Below are 14,504 nucleotides of genomic sequence, written 5' to 3' on the forward strand. Positions count from 1 at the left end.
ATTATTTTTTCTATTCCAATATTTTAGTTTTTTTTTATATATGATATATATATATAATATTTATGCGATCAGCTTTTCTGCAGAATACTAGTCACTTAATGTTATTTAGTGTTTTAAAATTCCTTTTGTTTAGTGAAGTTGCAGAACTGTCAAAATAAACTACATTTCCCTTCATATTAAAAACTAGGTAAATATCTACTTATCTGAGTTTATTTGTTCACACATAAATAAAAATCAGAAATAAAATGGGCTGGGATGCTGAGAGTGGACACCCCTCTGCTATATGATGTCAACAAACTGCCCCTGTGAACAGCAGCTCTATCTATGCAGGAATCTGGAAGTCAGAGAAAATTGGAGGGAGGAGTCCCATGAGGAAGAGGAAGACACTGGAAGAATTGTTCCTCTGAGTGACAGTCCTTTTAGGCTTATCTCCACTCATCCCTCCTCCAGCAAACCAGTCCGAGAAGGAAAGAGGAAAAAGTAGCTCTTTAGTCCTTGTCTTTTCAAATTCTCTTTCTTGTTCCGGCTCTTCTTTCGTTCTCTATCCATTCTAGTTTAATAGGAAACATCCTTTCTCACACTGCCATTCTTAGTATTAATTACCTTATAGATGATAACAGCTGTTAGAACTGTTACAGATGGGTTGTCCTTATAACCTACTAACTTTCTCACATTAACAGGCAAATACATTCTGAATTGGTGTTAAATAGTCAGAGGGGGTGACTATTGAGCCACTGTGTCACAGTCACTATATCCTTCAGACCTGTACCTGAGTATTGCGCCAGTTCTAAAGCTTGGTGGTGGGAGCCTGATGCTTAGGGTCTATTTTAATGGCTAGCCATACTAGCACACAAAGTGTATGAAATAATGAAGGAGAAAGATCCAAACGCGAGTAAAACTGGTCATTGAAAGGTCATAGAACGATGCTGATCTCAACCATTAAAGATTTATAAAAGCTCAGTTTGTTTCTAAAGTGCAACTTATTGTGCCAAGAGGACTGACAAAGTATCCCAAGTAGGTCCATCTGCAACAAGGTATAAATCGAAGTAAAGTGATCCAGCCACAATTCTAAAAATACTTAATGGCTCCAAAAAAAGCATGTCACTCCTGTAAATGTTAGATGTTTATATAAATATATATTTAATCCTTAAAATACGGTATATGTTTGAGTTCTTGAATTTGAGAAAATCCATAAACTGAAGGTTTCTGCTGTCTCTCGTTTTCTGCTGTGTTCTAAGTGCCTGCTTCGTGTTTGACCAGGAAGTCAGGGAAGAAAAAAATGTTACAACCTAGACGTTTCCATAGGCTGCCACATGTGCATGCAATTCTTGGTTTTAAAATGTAACTCCAGGAGTTACATTTTGAAAAAGTGAAAAATGACATATCAAAAGTATAATAAAGTGGCCCTAAATTACTGTAACATCATATTCATGCCCATCACGAGTGAGTTCTGCTGAGTTGAATTCTATATAGTAGTTAAAGCTGAATTTTATATGTGTTCAACCTTACGGGTTGTTAAAACTTCCAAAGTTTGTACCTTTAACTCGTAACTAAATTTTTTACAATCAGTCAGTACATCAGATGTGTGACTGTGGAGGCACAGCATTATTAAAGCTAAAGACACACCCGCTTGTGTGGTTTTCTAATATATTAGGTCACATGGATACCAACTCTTGAAAACAGAGAAATTTAAGCAATTTAAATGCAAAGACATTTCTAGTGAGGAATAAATGTGTTCCTTCAGAAAAAAGTAGCATTTTCTAGAAGGGTTTTTGAAATAGAAAATAATTTCATATCAGCCATTTCACCGGTCGGAATATTATAGCATTGAGATGGAGAACATAAAAAAAATGAGAACGAGTCTTGTAAGTTATTCAAGTTCAGTTTGAGACTGAAAGATGCTAAACACAGCCTCTAAAACCTTAACATGACATCACAAGACATACAAATAACAGGCTCTTGCTGCTATTTATGGGGGATTCTCTAACTATCAAAAAATGTGTGTCCCAAGGAAAAAAAATTACTCAAGCTGCATTTAAACTCAAAAACAAACTAACAAAGATAGAATACAAAGATAAATTAGTATTTATATTAGATAACTTTTTATTTTATTTTTATGAAGTGTTTTTTCTATATGTCCTTTGTCCAGGTTTTATTAACACATAAATTCATTTTTTAATGACAAGTATGCTATTGAAAGAAAAAAAATGTATTTTATTTATTTTTATCAAAGGAACCCCTTAACCTTTGTCTTCTTGCAACCACACGAGAGCTCATGGCACGATAACAGTGTTAGAGTAGCTTTAACCCGAGAGTAGATGTATATATATATATATATATATATATATATATATATATATATATATATATATATATATATATATATATATATATACATTTATATATATATATATACACTATATTGCCAAAAGTATTTGCTCACCCATCCAAATTATTGGAATCAGGTGTTCCAATCACTTCCATGGCCACAGGTGTATAAATTCAAGCACCTAGGCATGCAGACTGTTTTTACAAACATTTGTGAAAGAATGGGTCGCTCTCAGGAGCTCAGTGAATTCCAGCGTGGAACTGTGATAGGATGCCACCTGTGCAACAAATCCAGTCGTGAAATTTCCTCACTCCTAAATATTCCACAGTCAACTGTCAGCTGTATTATAAGAAAATGGAAGTGTTTGGGAACGACAGCAACTCAGCCACGAAGTGGTAGGCCACGTAAACTGACGGAGCGGGGTCAGCGGATGCTGACGCGCATAGTGCGAAGAGGTCGCCAACTTTCTGCAGAGTCAATCACTACAGACCTCCAAACTTCATGTGGCCTTCAGATTAGCTCAAGAACAGTGCGCAGAGAGCTTCATGGAATGGGTTTCCATGGTCGAGCAGCTGCATCCAAGCCATACATCACCAAGTGCAATGCAAAGCGTCGGATGCGGTGGTGTAAAGCACGCCGCCACTGGACTCTAGAGCAGTGGAGACGCGTTCTCTGGAGTGACGAATCGCGCTTCTCCATCTGGCAATCTGATGGACGGGTCTGGGTTTGGCGGTTGCCAGGAGAACGGTACTTGTCTGACTGCATTGTGCCAAGTGTAAAGTTTGGTGGAGGGGGGATTATGGTGTGGGGTTGTTTTTCAGGAGCTGGGCTTGGCCCCTTAGTTCCAGTGAAAGGAACTCTGAATGCTTCAGCATACCAAGACATTTTGGACAATTCCATGCTCCCAACTTTGTGGGAACAGTTTGGAGCTGGCCCCTTCCTCTTCCAACATGACTGTGCACCAGTGCACAAAGCAAGGTCCATAAAGACATGGATGACAGAGTCTGGTGTGGATGAACTTGACTGGCCTGCACAGAGTCCTGACCTCAACCCGATAGAACACCTTTGGGATTAATTAGAGCGGAGACTGAGAGCCAGGCCTTCTCGTCCAACATCAGTGTGCGACCTCACAAATGCGCTTCTGGAAGAATGGTCAAAAATTCCCATAAACACACTCCTAAACCTTGTGGACAGCCTTCCCAGAAGAGTTGAAGCTGTTCTAGCTGCAAAGGGTGGACCGACGTCATATTGAACCCTATGGATTAGGAACGGGATGTCACTTAAGCTCATATGTGAGTCAAGGCAGGTGAGCAAATACTTTTGGCAATATAGTGTATATATATATATATATATATATATATATATATATATATATACATTTATATATATATATATATATATACATTTATATATATATATCTATATATATATATATATATATATTAGTGCTGTCAAAATTATCGCGTTATTATCGCGTTAACGCGAGGCCATTTTAACGGCGATAATTTTTTTAACGTGAGATTAACGCTATGTGGTTTTATGGTACAATTTTCCAAGTACATCCCGCTGCAGCCTGCGGGAAGGCGGGGCTACTTTCCCCCAGTGTATGCATTTCTCATAGGCTTCAAGAGCGGAGCTCCTCAAGGAAAAAAGACGCTCATACACTGGGTGACGCTAGTGCCTTTTCTTTAAGCCCCACCACCAACAAACAAGTTGAGTGTCTGGTAACTAGTAGCAACCTGAAATACGCTGAGAAAACAGACTACTGAGGTGAAATGGAATCTGCTACGGCACGCTTGCTGTCACAGGTCGGTATCGTGTGTGTGTGTGGGTGGGTGTGTCTGTGTGTGGGTGGGTGGGTGTGTGTGTGTTCTCATTTTTGTTAAGAGTCTGAAAAGTAACTTTCATAGACTACCTCCATCTAGTGATGTCCGTCTATTGATTTTGATGTATTGATTGAAAATTGTTCATTATTATCTTGGTTAATTAACATCTAATGTTAACTGTACTACATTTTATAGCAGTAGGGTAAAATGCTTGTCTTTGTTCAAAAGACTGTATTAACTGTAAAGACTGTCTTTTACATCAGCCTGTTTTCAGGGCCTTTTTTTTGGCTACATATTTGTTATTTTTTGCTACATGCCATCTTCTTGCCATATGTTTCTATGGCATAAATCAGTATCTGTGACCTGTTCTCATTTAAAAAAAAGAACATTGGCACAAACCTAGCCTGTATGTATTTTTTGTATGTCATCGAGAGTATTTAAATGATTTTCAATCAGAAAAAAAATGTGCGATTAAAATGCGATTAATCGCGAGTTAACTCAGGCATTGATGCGATTAATCGCGATTAAAAAAATTTAATCGATTGACAGCACTAATATATATATATATATATATATATATATATATATATATATATATATATATATATATATATATATATATATATATATATATATATATATATATACTTAACATCTTAGTATGTTCCTTCCTAAAATTATATATTTTAAAGAAATGTTAACCTTCGTAATTTTCACAACAGCAATTTCCATCCCGGAATGATTAATGTGGTTGTAAAAAGGTTTGTTGCTAGTGTTTCTTCATATTGTGATGACGTAGAACAAATCAAAATATTTATAAAAAAAATAAAAGAAGTTTGATTTTCTGAAAAATATCATAACTCAAATTTGACTCCATTAAAAATGGAAATAGACTGCAGTGCTCAACATTAACTTTGTTAATGGTGGAATCTATCTGTCTATAGAAAATGATAGTTTTCACATTTATATCTGACCTTTTTTTAAGAAGAGTGCAAAACATTATCACAGGAATGCATATTATTCGTTGTAAACTGCATAAGATAAATATTCCACCTGGCTGTTGCACCTTGTTGGTACTAGAGGCAAAAAGAAAGACTGGGAGAGAATAATTTCCATTTGAACCATTATGAACGACCCCATACTCTCCGCTACAATTTCCTACAACCCCACCCCCATTTTCAGAGATAAGACACAACAGTGATAGTTGCCCCTTCAATAACTTTGTCCTTTCTGCTGTTGACATTCAGGTCAGTCAGGGGGTTAAGGGTCACTGTCTGAGCTTCTGAATGTTTATAAATGGAAACTGGTCTCTGATGAGCACAGATAACAGATATTTATAAAGAAACAGAGAGTAGAGGTGGCTGGGTTATTGAAAGGGTATTCATCACATGAAAAACAGTTTAACACAAGAGAACTGGAAAATACCAACTGGCATCTGTTTCAGTGATAAATGAATACAACATTAATCATCAAGTAATGGGAGTGTAGTTAGACTGCTTACGTGCTATTTTTTATTAAATATATATGTTTTCCGGACTGAAGGATTTTCATTGAAAGTTGATGTCAATTTCCCTTATTTCTCTTTATTTGATTTGTTTCTTTCTTTGCCATACAACGCTGTTCAAAATAAAACAAACACAAAAAAGGATTCAACATTTGCTTCGGTTTTTTAATGACATAAACCATGCTTTGCCATCAGACAGAATGCATCGCCCTAATAAGCAAAGACACAGATAGAATCACCCCAGCCCCCCTGAATGCTCTCAACACTTTCAGGCAAATGTAATTAGCTATGTATAAAATGGACGAAGTTTAATTAATACCCCCACAGCCCATTCAGATGGCTTTTTCCATTTCCGGTGCAGCTTATCTCCAATCCTCCCATCAGCTGCATATGTCTGTCAAGGTGTTTTGTTCTTTGCATATGTCGTCATAAATCAAGCACATGACTGAGAGTCTCAATGCTACACCCACAGCTGCTAATAAAGGCTTTATACTTTTGTTAAATAGATCGGAAAAAATAGGTAATTGCATCGCTGAATCAGTCAATTATTAACAAGTTTTTACTTTCTTTAAGCTGGAATTCTAACAAAAGGAAAACATTTTTCATAAAAGAAACATTAAAATGATTCAGCTAAACAGTATTGCAATATTATTTGTATTAAAGCTAATTCATAATTTGAATTCACATATATGTAATCACAGGATACCATTCTTGCTTTTCTAATTTCATATAATTTTATTTTATTTAAGTTACAGATTTAGCCAGGTATTTATATACAATACTTGAATTGACAAATAATTTTTTTTCTCTCATGTTTATATACAAAATCAAAAATTTCCTGTTTAGGGACAATTAGGATTACTGACGAAAAATTAGATTTTCTCAATACAAGAGATGTAGGAGAATTTTTTTTAAATAGCCTTAAAAAGGGCTTGATATTCAGTGCTTTGCATTCATATGTTCAGTGTTTGGGATTTTTTTTTCCTTACTTCCATTTTTATGCCTCAGGTGAGATGTTTTGGGTATCTTTCCAAAAGCTTCTCACAATAGTATTATTGTCATTTTGGCCCGTTTCCCCAAACAGAACAAGGGTAAATTGATCAATGCAGTTTTAAAAATTCAGTTGCTTCGTATTCAAGTCCCCTTTTAAATATAACACAATGTCTGACTCTTATAGTTTTATGTCACGTTCGGATGTATAACAGTGCCTTGAGTTTTTTTTAGATATTGGAAGTAATAAAGTTGTTCAAGTATAACATTTAATATATTTTAGATTCAGTAAAAGGAATCAATGTACTTTTCTTTGAAAAGATTTTTGCAGCTTAGTTTTACAAATAAATTAAACATTTAATCACTGGGTATCTGTTATGATTCTCAAGATTATTCACGTGAGCCAGAAATGGCAAGACATCTCTGAGTTTGAAGAAGGGTAAATAAAACAATCTGTCATGTTCCAGAGGTTGGGGTTTGGGATTTTATCCTTTTTGTGAGCATATTTTCACTACTTACCTACTGTTTAGAGTCTCAAGAGCCACTTTTGCCCTCAGTCCAGCAAAATAAATAAATAAATTGACAGCCATTATTTATTTTTTTATTATACACCGTATCAGGCTTTTAATTTCTTAAGAAACACAATTTGAGTATTTTTAGTTTTAAAATAAAGGAAGAAAAAAAAAATCAGCGACAAGAAGATGAATTAAATTTCCATTGCGGGATCCTAATATTTGGGGAAAATAAATTTTCAAACTGAATAAAAAAAATAAAGTTCTTCAAATTTGCATTTCTCACATTTAGAAAGTAAAGCAAAGGTAAAAACAAAAAATCCCAATCCTCTCTGACCTGAAACAGAACATGTTTACTGTGATTCAAAGCATGACAGAGAGGATAAGACTGTTACGTGTCTTTTAATATGTATGGGAATATCTTAACTATATATGCTCCTAAGCTGCGTGCACTTCCACTCAATGGCTATAATATAAAGCTATTTAAATTTATACAAATGGAATTTGAAATTAAATTGTGGCAAAGATGACTATTTTCCTAAGTTTTGCCATGTATGGCAGCATCATCATGACAGGATTGTCAGGTGTGAACAACCAGCAGCTTTAACTCTTTAATATATACTTCATCATCTCAGTTATATTTTACAGCATAAAGGTTTGGATGGCAAAGTTAAAATAATTCTCAATATATTATAAAATGAGTCAAAAGCTACTTGCTTCCACACAGTTTAATATAGTTGAGGTTAGGCCTTCAAGCTGGCTGATTACTGTAGGTGGCATCATGACTCAATGCATACAGCCCTTTTTTTATGTATAACTCTTATAAACTGTTTAACTGGTAGTGACACTTTATTACCCATGTTCTGTGTTTTATTGTAGTTTTGCAAATGTTCAGGAAAAATACACCATCAGCAGCCGTCTCTAACGTTCCTGGGTCATGATTCAAACTTAATCAAGTCAGCAAACCAACCGTTAGCTGAATGAAAGCAGAAATCTGTTTATTCATAAAAACATTTTTTTTATAATTAATCTTTTTTTTTTTTTTAAGCACAAAACTACCAAACTATGATTTATACTAACTAGTTTCTAGAGATAGTTGTTTTAGTTTCAGAAAAGCTTTTCTGAGATTTGTTGCACATTTTTAAATGACTCTTTAACTACACTGATTAGTTTAAACTCTAAATTCCTTTTCTATCTTAGTTTATTAAAGAGCCCATTAGCCAATCTGCCAGCAAAACAGATTTAACATGCAAGCAGTACAACATAATGGAAAAAAAAGCTTTTAAAACCTCCATTGTTCTCCCATCATCGCCTGGTTGTTTGCATATCTTTTCCTGTTTCATTTACACAGACAGAGAAAAAAAATCATGCAAATTAGTGCTGGCACCTCAATAAAGAAATGTATTGATGTTTCCATACCACATACAACGGTCTTTTTACACTGGCATTACCATCCTCCTTCCTCTTTATTTACAGACAGGGAGGGACATTCGGTGAAAGATAGACGTTGATGGCTGAAGAATAACAGTCAATCGTTACACAGCTGAGATCAGCAAAGTCCAGTATTTTGGGTCAAAGGTCCGCTGCAGCAGCACCTTCAACAAGATCACTTGGTTCTTTGTATGTGCACATCAATACAACTTTGTCTTTCATTTATACCCAAACAAACAGGCATAGGGGAAAACATGAAAGTCAGAAGTACTTCTTGATAACAGGCATATTTTTCAAGGATTTGGATACAGATTTGAAATAATCCTAAAGAAATTATACCCTACCAAGCCAGTTTAAAGATACGTAGCACTCAGTTTTGGTGCTACAAACTAGGACTATTTCCAATAGAATTTGTTTGGTTAAAGGTTCAGGAGAACCTCTTTAGCTGATTGGGTTACTAGTGCTAATTATCCAAAATTAAAAAGTTGTAGTAGATGCTATGAGAAACCACAACATCTTATGTTTTTAAGCTCTTGTTCCTTTTTCAAAGATGAAATGGTGAATTCTGTCAAAACAGACGTGATAGTGGCAGCTACACTTACATCCTCCTGCTCTGCCATGTTAACTTTAATTTAGTTGTGGACTTAGAAGCTCTTGTTTTCGTCCCAGCTATATGTACAGCTTTCAAATATAATACTGCAATATGATTGGCCGAAAAATTTTGCGTTGCTCTCGAAGGGTTAAAGTGGATGCGGGATAAGATGGACTTTCATGTGTTTGTGAAATGGAAAAATAAAACGCTGGTTAAATTACTGTTATTCTTACAAGCGATGCGTAAAATATCTGCTTGATTACACATTAAAACCGAATATGTGAAAGAAATAGAGACATGCATCAGTCCTGTGTAGGTAGCTTGTTGGAGATAGAGACGAGCTTTTTCACAAGAGGTTAGTGTAACTTTTGCTTCAGCTGTTTTGATGCTTTATTGTCTTCTTGTGCTTTAAGTTCAGGCTTTTTTTTTTTTTATCAGTTACTCTGGTAAAAAGAAAATGCTTTTTATTTGTAAAGGCATGAAATGTAATTCAGCTGCTAAAGTTTAAGGAAACATAACCTAAAATGTAAATAAGAGATGTCAACAATTAGCCCTGCCAGAGGATTAGACAATCAATTTGGAGCATAAAGTTTCAATGTAAAAAAGAAAAAAAAAAAGAAAAGGAAAAAAGTCTTCAGAGCTTAAAATTCTGAGGGAAAAACTACAAATGCTTGAGTTTAGGAATAAACTTGATCATTGAGGTTTACAACTGCCATTGTAGAGAATGTAAAATGTTATTTCGATTGGCAGCACCCTTTCTTCATTAGCAATTTTTATTATTAAAATTGATCATGACAAGAAAAACAGAATTTACCTCTAAGGCCACAAATTGGTTTACCAGCATTTCTCACTTAAAAAACACCAAAGTTTAAAGAACTTTCACTTGTTGAAATAGGAGGCACCACCGACAGGAGGCGAGGAACTGTGGTAGCGTGATGTGTAATTGTAATTGTGCTCATGCATTCAACTTGTACCATTGAAAACGAAGTAAGAGAGCCTCTGCTCTGCTAGGTTTCATTTTAAGAGTGCTCTGTATTAAGCTACACCCATTCTAGCATCAGGTTTTTGTACTTCCTCTGAAGAAAATAATCCCCACAACATGACACTACTATACGCATGTTTTGGGTTGATATGTATAATTTCCGAATTAAATGAAAAAAAAAAAATAGGTCTCATCTCTTCAGGACACCTATTTTATGGCTTACGGCAAACTTTAACGAGGACTTTTTATCATTTATAACATATTTCTACTCCTCCTTTAAGATCAAATCTGTGCAGTATGTGATTATATTAAAAACATTTATTTTCTATAGGACATGAGACTGTTTGTTTCTTGTTTGGTCAAGACATTGTATTTAATAAAGATGCATTTCAGGTAATGTTCACTATTCTTATTACTTACTATGTAGAGGATATAGTATATCCTATACCTGTCCAGAGGCACAACACAATCAAATTTTAATTATTGTTCACCGAAATACGTTTTTTTAATATCACAGCTCACATGATGTGCGCTGTAAAGGTTTGAAGAAATTATAGGTTACTTTCAGATGGACGGCCATACACTGCCACATGCTAGATTTGTTTTTATTCTGTTTTTATTCTATCTGATCTCTGAAAATATAGTAAAGCAAACTACTTAATTGGTGTAGTAACGATTATTTAGCTGACTGAAAACACCCCAGGTTTTTTTAAATTGTTTTTTTTCTGTTTAGTTTTTCTTATAAATAAAAAAACAAGGATCAAAATAAAGGGATTTAAGTTCAAATCTACCTGTTTTGTCTTCTGTTATTCTTTAAAATATCCATCATTTATGCCCTCAGCAGAACATAAAGTGTAACTGTTGTAAAATTATAGAATGCTCATTTGAGATGCTGTGCAGACACAAAACTCCTCCCAATAATAACATTAAGAGAAAACAGTCATACATTTGAAGGAAAGGCCTGCAGCTCTTCCCTTTCCAGGGTTCTGTTACTCCTGAGTGGTCTTTAGACTGAATAATTCAGGATTTAAAACTGTGGGGTCTAGCAGTGAACTTACTGCTGGCAGGAGTCATGTCATCTCTCAGTGGTAACAGGAAAACCAACTTACACTCCAAAGCATTAAGATGTGTCAACTATTCTTGTTCTTTGTGGTTGTTTTTTCTCTCAATCCAAATAAATGTTTTCAAGGTTGTCTTGGGGAGTCCATCAGAGGTTGATGCTTTATAAGGTCAGACCGTTACTATTTCTTTCAGTCATTTGATACTTTTAAATATAATGTTGTTATTTTAATTCTTTATTTAGCTCTCTTTAATTATTTGTATCTATGCCACTACAATGTACTTAGGTTCAGGACTTTGAATGGTCATCACAAAGAAATGTGCTACACTATATTGCCAAAAGTATTTGCTCACCTGCCTTGACTCACATATGAGCTTAAGTGACATCCCGTTCCTAATCCATAGGGTTCAATATGACGTCGGTCCACCCTTTGCAGCTAGAACAGCTTCAACTCTTCTGGGAAGGCTGTCCACAAGGTTTAGGAGTGTGTTTATGGGAATTTTTGACCATTCTTCCAGAAGCGCATTTGTGAGGTTGCACACTGATGTTGGACGAGAAGGCCTGGCTCTCAGTCTCCGCTCTAATTCATCCCAAAGGTGTTCTATCGGGTTGAGGTCAGGACTCTGTGCAGGCCAGTCAAGTTCATCCACACCAGACTCTGTCATCCATGTCTTTATGGACCTTGCTTTGTGCACTGGTGCACAGTCATGTTGGAAGAGGAAGGGGCCAGCTCCAAACTGTTCCCACAAAGTTGGGAGCATGGAATTGTCCAAAATGTCTTGGTATGCTGAAGCATTCAGAGTTCCTTTCACTGGAACTAAGGGGCCAAGCCCAGCTCCTGAAAAACAACCCCACACCATAATCCCCCCTCCACCAAACTTTACACTTGGCACAATGCAGTCAGACAAGTACCGTTCTCCTGGCAACCGCCAAACCCAGACCCGTCCATCAGATTGCCAGATGGAGAAGCGCGATTCGTCACTCCAGAGAACGCGTCTCCACTGCTCTAGAGTCCAGTGGCGGCGTGCTTTACACCACCGCATCCGACGCTTTGCATTGCACTTGGTGATGTATGGCTTGGATGCAGCTGCTCGACCATGGAAACCCATTCCATGAAGCTCTCTGCGCACTGTTCTTGAGCTAATCTGAAGGCCACATGAAGTTTGGAGGTCTGTAGTGATTGACTCTGCAGAAAGTTGGCGACCTCTTCGCACTATGCGCGTCAGCATCCGCTGACCCCGCTCCGTCAGTTTACGTGGCCTACCACTTCGTGGCTGAGTTGCTGTCGTTCCCAAACACTTCCATTTTCTTATAATACAGCTGACAGTTGACTGTGGAATATTTAGGAGCGAGGAAATTTCACGACTGGATTTGTTGCACAGGTGGCATCCTATCACAGTTCCACGCTGGAATTCACTGAGCTCCTGAGAGCGACCCATTCTTTCACAAATGTTTGTAAAAACAGTCTGCATGCCTAGGTGCTTGAATTTATACACCTGTGGCCATGGAAGTGATTGGAACACCTGATTCCAATAATTTGGATGGGTGAGCAAATACTTTTGGCAATATAGTGTATACAGGTGCTGGTCATAAAATTAGAATATCATGAAAAAGTAGATTGATTTCAGTAATTCCATTTAAAAAGTGAAACTTGTATATTATATTCATACATTACATACAAACTCATATATTTCAGATGTTTATTTTGTTTAATTTTGATGATTACAAATGACAACAAATGAAAATCTCAAATTCATCATATCAGAAAATTAGAATATTACTGAAGACCAATAAAAACAAAGGATTTATAGAAATGTTGGCCAACTGAAAAGTATGAACATGAAAAGTATGAGCATGTACAGCACTCAGTATTTAGTTGGGCCTCCTTTGGCCTGTATTACTGCAGCAATGCGGCGTGGCATGGAGTCGATCAGTCTGTGGCACTGCTCAGGTGTTATGATAGCCCAGGTTGCTCTAATAGTGGCTTTTAGCTCTTCTGAATTGTTGGGTCTGGTGTATTGCATCTTCTTCTTCACAATACCCCATAGATTTTCTATGGGGTTAAGGTCAGGAGAGTTTGCTGGCCAATTAAGAACAGGGATACCATGGTCCTTCAACCAGGTACTGGTAGCTTTGGCACTGTGTGCAGGTGCCAAGTCCTGTTGGAAAATGAAATCTGCATCTCCAAAAAGTTGGTCAGCTGCAAGAAGCATGAAGTGCTCTAAAACTTCCTGGTATGTGGCTGCGTTGACCCTGGACCTCAGAAAACACAATGGACCAACACCAGCAGATGACATGGCACCCCAAACCATCACTGACTGTGGAAACTTTACACTGGACTTCAAGCAACGTGGATGAAGTGCCTCTCTTCTTTTCCTCCAGACTCTGGGACCTTGATTTCCAAAGGAAATGCAAAATTTACTTTCATCAGAGAACATGACTTTGGACCACTCACCAGCAGTCCAGTCCTGTTTCTCTTTAGCCCAGGCAAGACGCTTCTGACGCTGTCTGTGGTTCAAGAGTGGCTTGACACAAGGAATGCGACAGCAGAAACCCATGTCTTTCATACGTCTGTGTGTGGTGGTTCTTGAAGCACTCACTCCAGCTGCAGTCCACTCTTTGTGAATCTCCCCCACATTTTTGAATGGGTTTTGTTTCACAATCCTCTCCAGGGTGCGGTTATCTCTCTTGCTTGTACACTTTTTTCGACCACATCTTTTCCTTCCCTTCGCCTCTCTATTAATGTGCTTGGACACTGAGCTCTGTGAACAGCCAGCCTCTTTAGCGATGACCTTTTGTGTCTTGCCCTCCTTGTGCAAGGTGTCGATGGTCGTCTTTTGGACAACTGTCAAGTCAGCAGTCTTCCCCATGATTGTGTAGCCTATAGAACTAGACTGAAAGACCATTTAAAGGCTTTTGCAGGTGGTTTGAGTTAATTAGCTGATTAGAGTGTGGCACCAGGGGCCATCAATTTTGAACCTTTTCACAATATTCTAATTTTCTGATATGATGAATTTGAGATTTTCATTTGTTGTCATTTGTAATCATCAAAATTAAACAAAATAAACATCTGAAATATATGAGTTTGTATGTAATGTATGAATATAATATACAAGTTTCACTTTTTAAATGGAATTACTGAAATCAATCTACTTTTTCATGATATTCTAATTTTATGACCAGCACCTGTATATATATAAACTTACCTTGCCATAAATTAACTCAGAGATTCAGAGGTTCTAAACTAAGAATAATAAATTAGCATTTTTAAGTCAAGA

This window comes from Cyprinodon tularosa, unplaced genomic scaffold (genome assembly GCF_016077235.1).
Source record: "Cyprinodon tularosa strain WSP-4 unplaced genomic scaffold, ASM1607723v1 ctg95, whole genome shotgun sequence".
In the NCBI taxonomy this organism is placed as follows: Eukaryota; Metazoa; Chordata; class Actinopteri; order Cyprinodontiformes; family Cyprinodontidae; genus Cyprinodon; species Cyprinodon tularosa.